We start from the raw sequence: 10,132 nt of genomic DNA on the forward strand, positions 1-10,132 counted from the left end.
GACTTGCATAAACAAGAGGTTGGATATATTTTGATAGCCATAGATTGAAAATCGGAAGCTAAAGGATTCCACCGTTCGTTATATGATTGAAATTATTAAATAAAAAATGACACTTGGTTATTATATTTGTTAATGAGATTAATATAGCTCGACATAGTTTATGAATCCTATCAAAAGCATAGCTTATAAATCGAAATTCAATCAGTAGAGAAGATTAAAAGGTTAGTCAACCATACCCTAACAATTATTTGTTCAATGTTTTAATTTATATTATTGAGTGTTAAATTATTTTATTTTGATTCGGTTTAGTTTATAAATAAATTCAAATATCATTTTAATTAACTAAGAATTGTGTTTCAGGTAAATTTATCATCTATCAATCTGTAACATCTCACTCATTTTTTTTAAATGCTGAAATATTTTTTTTTATTTTTCAGCTCACATTTTCGAAAGACATTTTAAAATGATCGTAATTATTTGACAGTAAAAATAGCGTGGTTTAAAATAACCAAACTCGTCCAAAACCATGCGTAAACATAAACGAGTATAAATCTTAAAATCATCGACTTATGAAAATATTATCTCCTCTCAATCTCATAAATCATAATGCGGAAAATATGTGGTCCTCGGGTCGTGTCACCCACCAAGTCTGCCTACTCAGAGTTCGGCACCTCCAGTCTCCTCAGCATTTAGCTCACCTGCATCACACACGCCTAGTGAGTCTAAAGACTCAACACGCCTGTACCAGGAATAACAAGTACATATACAGGCACATAACAGTGAAAAATATCATACTCAACATATCTTTCATGAACTTAAAAAGCTTAATGCCAACATACCTTTAAAGAACTTAAAAACATAATGTAAACGTGTCATGTAAAATCGTATCGTCTCAAAACATGTCATCTCATGTCATCATATATGTATACGTGTCGTGTAAAATCATATCGTGTCAAAATATGTCATCTCATGTCATCATATACGTATACGTGTCGTGTAAAATCATATCGTGTCAAATCATGTCATCTCATGTCATCATATACGTGTCAAATCATGTCATCATATACGTCTCAAAACATCTCATCGTGTCATCATAAACTTAAACATTTTCTTTTAACTGAATTCAGTTCATTAGTTGTGACTTTCGTATCAGCTCTATCGATGGATCCATCTATAAAAACCGTGGTACCCGGCGGCAGGGGACATCAGCGACAGCATTACCCGCCCACTGAGCCCGGGCCTCAGCTCATCATATCTCATGTCAATGGAAATACGATCGTCGGGCTCCCTCTGGGGCCTTCTCCCGTAAACGGGCTCCCTCTGGGGCCTTTTCCCTCACGATATCTCCAATCATATCATCGTATACATATACATCGTCAGTCACAACCAACTCACATCCTTCAAAAACATCATCATATTCATCACTTAATAAAAACATGCATATACGTAATTTTTTCTTTAAACCAAGCTTGCAACGTATATTTCATAAAATCTTAAAAAATCGTGATCATGATGCATAAACATTTAAATCATGATAAAATGTGCTCAGGGCGCTGCCAGGACCAAAATCTCACTTCGGGTGCAAAATGACCATTTTGCCCTTGGAAACCCAAAAATTATCGTTTCACCCCTAGACGTAAAATTCCATGTTTCCGACATTTTCTTAATTCCATTGACTATAACATGTCCCAAATAACTATTTAAGCCTACGTGAACTTTTCCATATTTTTATTTGGCTTAAATCTATGACTTTTAAATTAATCTTTAACTATAACATATTAGTGTGTTTTGATCCCGAATTAAACCAAACCTTAGCATAAAATTCCCAAATTAAAAACTTAGACTTCTAATAATTATTTGAGCTTAAATATAATTTTACATAATTTTATTAAGCTTAAATCTAGGCGTTTAAATTAATTCTTTAATTAACCTTTCGTGCGTCGACTAAATCCCGGATAAATCCAAAACTCATTATTTTGATCCGAAACTTACCAAACTCTTAAAAATGTCCCAAAACATATTTAAAAGCATCCTTAGACTTAAACTCGAGCTCATTTCATAACTTAACCGAATTGTTTTAAAACTTGTACCGGAGTCCCGGTTTTAACCCGAATCGACTCGAAACTTAACCAAAATTCTCCCAACTTTTTACCACATCCTAATTACATCTAGAAGGTCATAAATACCTCAAAATCAGACCCTTAGACATTTTAATCCTAGACCAGCAAGTTGCTGAAATTTCCAGCATACTACAACTACAAACCTCAATGGACCAAACTTGCAAATTATCGGTCCTAGCTCAAGACCACGCGGACCAGCACCTAACCAACCTCTCCTAGACCACCATAGGACCCTTCTGGACCAAACCATCCCAAGAATTCAGCCCATGCACGCTGGAAATCGCATCTTCTCGCTAGACATCCAAAACGCTCAAATCCGATCTCTCCTCAGTTCGACTCCCTCGTGCGGCTCTAGAGTCAAGACCAGCAGTGTTCAAGCTTTTCCAGATCATGACTCAGACCCATCAGAGACAAGTCCAAGACCTGGAGTTGCCCTCACACCGTCGGTTTCACCTTTGGTCCGAAATACAACCCAAAACAAGCCACAACTCCACCCAACCTCTCGGCCATTACCACCCACGGCCAAAACACAAATCCAGCATGTTTCTCCTTAAATATTACGTGGTTCAGACTTCTAATGAGAGCAGTTAACAGTCCCCTTGCAGCAAATTACAACAAACGTGAGTTGGATGTTCAATAATGCAAAGACTTGAAACAAAAATGAAAACTCTCCATGAATAATGCTGAACCGAGAATTCCACATACAAATAAACATATAACAGCAAATATATAGCGCATGTGATGCAGAAATAAAAGTACGGGGCGTGCCTTGATGATTTGATGAAGAAAAACGAGACGAGAGAGACGCCGGGAGGATTTTCTCTTGAAGAAAGGATCTTGGCCGAGAGGTGTTTCAATGGAGGTGCTGAAATATGCTGAAAATGATAGGATTCATGGAAGATGGGGTGTCGGTTGGAGGTGGTGGGTGATAATGGTTGTGGGGTAGCTATTAAAATCCTTAATTAATTATTAATTAAATAACTAATGACCCTAAATGGTTTAATTAAAAGATTAAAAGAGTTTTAAGTCCAACGAGCTTAAAAGTTGGCTCATTAAATCCAAACACATTCCTGAAAAATATATCGTGTTGGAAATTTTTTGAAAATATTAGCCGAACCCTCAAAAAGTCTCCCGATTCGATAAAATTTGCGTACAGTTTAAAACTAAAATCCCGCGGGTAAAAATACCCAATAAATCTCAATTCTTAAAAAAATACATTTAAAACATCTTATATTAATTAATAAAAATTAAACTTGTAATAAAAATAATTTTCTTGAAAATTTTCCGGTCTGCGATCCTCGTTCGAGCGCGAAATAAAACTTAAAAATCATAGTGCATGAGCTTTTAAAATTTCATGAATTAAATCATATCATGCAATAATAATGCATAAAATACATAAAAATAATTAAACACAATTTAATAAAATAAAAATACATTTTATTCTTTAAAAGAATTTAATAATTTGCATACATGTGGTTTACGTGGACTTTTCGATTTTTGGGACGTTACAATCTTCCCCCCTTAAATTGAATTTCGTCCCCGAAATTCGCTTATTCTCGATAAGCAAAAAGTTTAGACCCTAATTCTAGAATCCCAATAATCCACGCTTCCGTTGTGCTACTCTGATAAAATAAGTGTTGAGTTGTCCTTACGTCTCCTCAATTCTAATTAAATTGCATGCTGAATCCTTGATTGCGAATCGCAACTTAACACGACTTATGGCGACTTAGTTTTATTCTACTATGTCTTCAAATGTTGACTTTTCTTAAACTTCCGAATATTAAAAATGGCAGTCCGAATTTTATTGCGTCTTACTTTCTTATACTGTACCCATGATGTTAATTGACCTATTATATTAGCATTTCTGCAGTTCAACTTGAAAAATCTTATCCCAAAATTTAATGACCGACTTTTATCCTCGGTGATGCACTTAAAAGTTAAACTTTATCTCAACCTCATAATGATATTAGCCTAAGATCCTTGAATCAAATCTTCATCTTACGGCACCAACCTTACGTAATTTAATTATTTACAAGTACATCCCAATTATAAAATTATTGTAAATCTTAATCCTCGAGTAACGTCAACTCATAAATCTCAAAATATACAATATCGATCTTCTACCTTAAAATAAAACCTTTCTAGTATCAATTACATGCTTAAACTATTCTCTTCCCAATTACAATATAGTTGAGCCCTAAGACTCTGGACTTTCCTCATTGGAACAAATGTCGCATTCTTACGTATCATCAATGCTTAATTAATTCTAGCGTATAAAACTTACTAAATCATCACATGTTAATGTTGGACTAACTCTAATAAATCAACTTCACTTATAACCCAAAGAATTCTAGAATTATCATATCAAGATTTTAGATTTCTTATTCGATAAAAATCTTAACATTCGTCCATTGGTAACCTATGTTGAACACAACTAATTCCCTTTTCGTTTTTATTTCACCCAAAATTTTCGTTTGAACAGTTATCTCATAAACTTGTAATTTACTTACATAACCCAAATAGTTTTTAGATAACACAATTCCAATACATATATCTACTTAATTCCAAGTTTCTTAATGGCTTTCAAAAATTTCTCAAGACAAGGTGTCTACCTCACATCTTATGCGTCTATCAAATAACCCAACCATCGATCATACCCAACTTTCTAGAAAAATTAAATTCCAACAATGTATAATCTTAACTGTTAAGATCATGACTAAAACTTAAGACACATCAAACTTAAGTTCCCAAAAACTTGTGAACTCAATGTCTATTCTTATAACTTAACTAACCAATCAACTTTACCTTAAATTGTCACAACATTATTTCACAAACGCTTAACTTTTCAAGCCCAAGATTGATTCATCCTACAATGTCCTTAATTAACATTTCTTATAACATTATAACTCAGATATCTAAAAGTTCTAAATTTCCTTCAAGCCTAAATCACCGAAAATTCCTATCATTTAAACCATTCAATTCTCACTTACTGCTAAACTAGACCCCAAATTTCTTAAAAATTGCAAGATTAGTTCTTACTTTCCTCGAATATTATCTGATTTGTCCTTATTCTCGAGAATCCAACAATTACCCATAAATTCTTGGCGTTCATAATCCCATTTTATAGGTTTCTCGTAGCATAAAGTTCAATAGTTGTAATCTTATTATACCCAAAATCAATTCTCATAACCTCGAAAATTACTGATTTAACTCAGGTGTTCCTCAAAAATTCGAATTTAACCCTCAAAAATTTCAAAATTTGCAATTTGGTCCTTAAAGTTCTCGAAGATTACAATTTTGACCCTGCAACTCTTCGAAATTTGCTTCTTTTTTTTTTGTCCCCATAAAATTTCGACTTGGTCTCATTAAACCTTAAAATTCCCAAAACTAAAAATTTAATCCCAAAGTTTGGTAAATTCGAAATAGTCCCTTAGAATTTTTTTATTGTTGCACTTAGGTCTTCAAATTATTGGTTAATACAGTTAGGTCATTAAAATTCTCAATCCATGCAATTCAATCCTTAGGTCCCATTAGGTAGAGCATGCATCCTAAATAAATTATACGTTTTTATACTTTCAAAGATCGTCGTATTTTTTGAATCATTAATCCTTACATGAAATCCTCAAAATTTAACTCAACTAGTAATCACAAACTATCAATAATTTCTTAGAAAATCTACAAGTCCCGAAAGCATTCATAATTATCAAGTTTAGCTTATGACTCACGAGTAGAACATCAGTACTAATAACCGAAATTAATATAGACAAATCATTACCGACCTCTCTTAACGCCCAATAGCAAAATTCTTATTCATGTCTAATTTCACCACAAAACCAGCATGCATGAAAATCATATAATTTCTCGTTTCAGGTCGTAACATGCAAAAAAAATTTTAAATCATCTAATCTCAAAAACATAACGACAGATAAACTTGTACTGTGAAGCATATATCATGTAAACATGCAGGTGATAGCATTAAAAACATTTAAATCATAAAAGCTTACGGACTTGAGGCTCTGAAGAGTGAGCGACAGAAGATGGCGGTAGCACAACCCTATACAGGACCCTGGCTCTGATACCAACTGAAACGTCTACTAATTTTTAAAAAAATGCGGAATATTTTTTTTTATACAGCTCGCATTTTCGAAATAATATTTAAAATGATCGTAATTATTTGACAGTAAAAATAGCGTGGTTTAAAATAACCAAACTCGTCCAAAACCATGCGTAAACATAAACGAGTATAAATCTTAAAATCATCGACTTATGAAAATATTATCTCCTCTCAATCTCATAAATCATAATGCGGAAAATATGTGGTCCTCGGGTCGTGTCACCCACCAAGTCTGCCTACTCAGAGTTCGGCACCTCCAGTCTCCTCAGCATTTAGCTCACCTGCATCACACACGCCTAGTGAGTCTAAAGACTCAACACGCCTGTACCAGGAATAACAAGTACATATACAGGCACATAACAGTGAAAAATATCATACTCAACATATCTTTCATGAACTTAAAAAGCTTAATGCCAACATACCTTTAAAGAACTTAAAAACATAATGTAAACGTGTCATGTAAAATCGTATCGTCTCAAAACATGTCATCTCATGTCATCATATATGTATACGTGTCGTGTAAAATCATATCGTGTCAAAATATGTCATCTCATGTCATCATATACGTATACGTGTCGTGTAAAATCATATCGTGTCAAATCATGTCATCTCATGTCATCATATACGTGTCAAATCATGTCATCATATACGTCTCAAAACATCTCATCGTGTCATCATAAACTTAAACATTTTCTTTTAACTGAATTCAGTTCATTAGTTGTGACTTTCGTATCAGCTCTATCGATGGATCCATCTATAAAAACCGTGGTACCCGGCGGCAGGGGACATCAGCGACAGCATTACCCGCCCACTGAGCCCGGGCCTCAGCTCATCATATCTCATGTCAATGGAAATACGATCGTCGGGCTCCCTCTGGGGCCTTCTCCCGTAAACGGGCTCCCTCTGGGGCCTTTTCCCTCACGATATCTCCAATCATATCATCGTATACATATACATCGTCAGTCACAACCAACTCACATCCTTCAAAAACATCATCATATTCATCACTTAATAAAAACATGCATATACGTAATTTTTTCTTTAAACCAAGCTTGCAACGTATATTTCATAAAATCTTAAAAAATCGTGATCATGATGCATAAACATTTAAATCATGATAAAATGTGCTCAGGGCGCTGCCAGGACCAAAATCTCACTTCGGGTGCAAAATGACCATTTTGCCCTTGGAAACCCAAAAATTATCGTTTCACCCCTAGACGTAAAATTCCATGTTTCCGACATTTTCTTAATTCCATTGACTATAACATGTCCCAAATAACTATTTAAGCCTACGTGAACTTTTCCATATTTTTATTTGGCTTAAATCTATGACTTTTAAATTAATCTTTAACTATAACATATTAGTGTGTTTTGATCCCGAATTAAACCAAACCTTAGCATAAAATTCCCAAATTAAAAACTTAGACTTCTAATAATTATTTGAGCTTAAATATAATTTTACATAATTTTATTAAGCTTAAATCTAGGCGTTTAAATTAATTCTTTAATTAACCTTTCGTGCGTCGACTAAATCCCGGATAAATCCAAAACTCATTATTTTGATCCGAAACTTACCAAACTCTTAAAAATGTCCCAAAACATATTTAAAAGCATCCTTAGACTTAAACTCGAGCTCATTTCATAACTTAACCGAATTGTTTTAAAACTTGTACCGGAGTCCCGGTTTTAACCCGAATCGACTCGAAACTTAACCAAAATTCTCCCAACTTTTTACCACATCCTAATTACATCTAGAAGGTCATAAATACCTCAAAATCAGACCCTTAGACATTTTAATCCTAGACCAGCAAGTTGCTGAAATTTCCAGCATACTACAACTACAAACCTCAATGGACCAAACTTGCAAATTATCGGTCCTAGCTCAAGACCACGCGGACCAGCACCTAACCAACCTCTCCTAGACCACCATAGGACCCTTCTGGACCAAACCATCCCAAGAATTCAGCCCATGCACGCTGGAAATCGCATCTTCTCGCTAGACATCCAAAACGCTCAAATCCGATCTCTCCTCAGTTCGACTCCCTCGTGCGGCTCTAGAGTCAAGACCAGCAGTGTTCAAGCTTTTCCAGATCATGACTCAGACCCATCAGAGACAAGTCCAAGACCTGGAGTTGCCCTCACACCGTCGGTTTCACCTTTGGTCCGAAATACAACCCAAAACAAGCCACAACTCCACCCAACCTCTCGGCCATTACCACCCACGGCCAAAACACAAATCCAGCATGTTTCTCCTTAAATATTACGTGGTTCAGACTTCTAATGAGAGCAGTTAACAGTCCCCTTGCAGCAAATTACAACAAACGTGAGTTGGATGTTCAATAATGCAAAGACTTGAAACAAAAATGAAAACTCTCCATGAATAATGCTGAACCGAGAATTCCACATACAAATAAACATATAACAGCAAATATATAGCGCATGTGATGCAGAAATAAAAGTACGGGGCGTGCCTTGATGATTTGATGAAGAAAAACGAGACGAGAGAGACGCCGGGAGGATTTTCTCTTGAAGAAAGGATCTTGGCCGAGAGGTGTTTCAATGGAGGTGCTGAAATATGCTGAAAATGATAGGATTCATGGAAGATGGGGTGTCGGTTGGAGGTGGTGGGTGATAATGGTTGTGGGGTAGCTATTAAAATCCTTAATTAATTATTAATTAAATAACTAATGACCCTAAATGGTTTAATTAAAAGATTAAAAGAGTTTTAAGTCCAACGAGCTTAAAAGTTGGCTCATTAAATCCAAACACATTCCTGAAAAATATATCGTGTTGGAAATTTTTTGAAAATATTAGCCGAACCCTCAAAAAGTCTCCCGATTCGATAAAATTTGCGTACAGTTTAAAACTAAAATCCCGCGGGTAAAAATACCCAATAAATCTCAATTCTTAAAAAAATACATTTAAAACATCTTATATTAATTAATAAAAATTAAACTTGTAATAAAAATAATTTTCTTGAAAATTTTCCGGTCTGCGATCCTCGTTCGAGCGCGAAATAAAACTTAAAAATCATAGTGCATGAGCTTTTAAAATTTCATGAATTAAATCATATCATGCAATAATAATGCATAAAATACATAAAAATAATTAAACACAATTTAATAAAATAAAAATACATTTTATTCTTTAAAAGAATTTAATAATTTGCATACATGTGGTTTACGTGGACTTTTCGATTTTTGGGACGTTACACAATCTCTTCGAGAATGATACCCATGCTTTATATACTATATTATAACTTGACTCATGCACTTGCAATTTATTCTAGCGTAAAAGATTTATTTTATTAAGGATTTTACAGTGCAATAAAAACTCGATAAAGCACTTACAATCAAAAACTCATAAATATGATATTTCGAACCGTTTTCCATTCCAATCATATGGTATCTTTCCATGTGTTTTGTTGATCATTGTTCCGTTATGTGTATAGTATGCAGCATTAGCTGCTTTTGCCTAGAAACATTGAAAAATATCCAATTCAGCTAACATGTTCTAAGATGCCTCTTTGAGCTTTCCGTTCCTTTTCTCAGCAAATCCATTCTGCTGAGGTGTTCTGGAAGCAGAGAACTCATTCTTAATCCTATATCTTACAGATTATTTGAAAGAAACCTGTTGATGAACTCAGTTCCTAGATCACTCATAATTCTTCCAACCACTAGGGTTTTCTCATTCTGCAGATTCTTTAGGATCTTGATAAGTTGTGCACTGGTTTGATCATTGGAACTCAGAAAAATGACCAACTTATATATTGAGAAGCCATCGATAATCACCGGTGCGTATTCCATCCCCCCTTAGCTCATTACAGTGATATGACCAAACAAGTTCATATGAAGCAATTCCAAACATTCGGCTGAGGTAGTACAACATTTATTCTTGA

The sequence above is a fragment of the Primulina eburnea genome, chromosome 6 (genome assembly GCF_022965805.1).
Source record: "Primulina eburnea isolate SZY01 chromosome 6, ASM2296580v1, whole genome shotgun sequence".
Taxonomy (NCBI): Eukaryota; Viridiplantae; Streptophyta; class Magnoliopsida; order Lamiales; family Gesneriaceae; genus Primulina; species Primulina eburnea.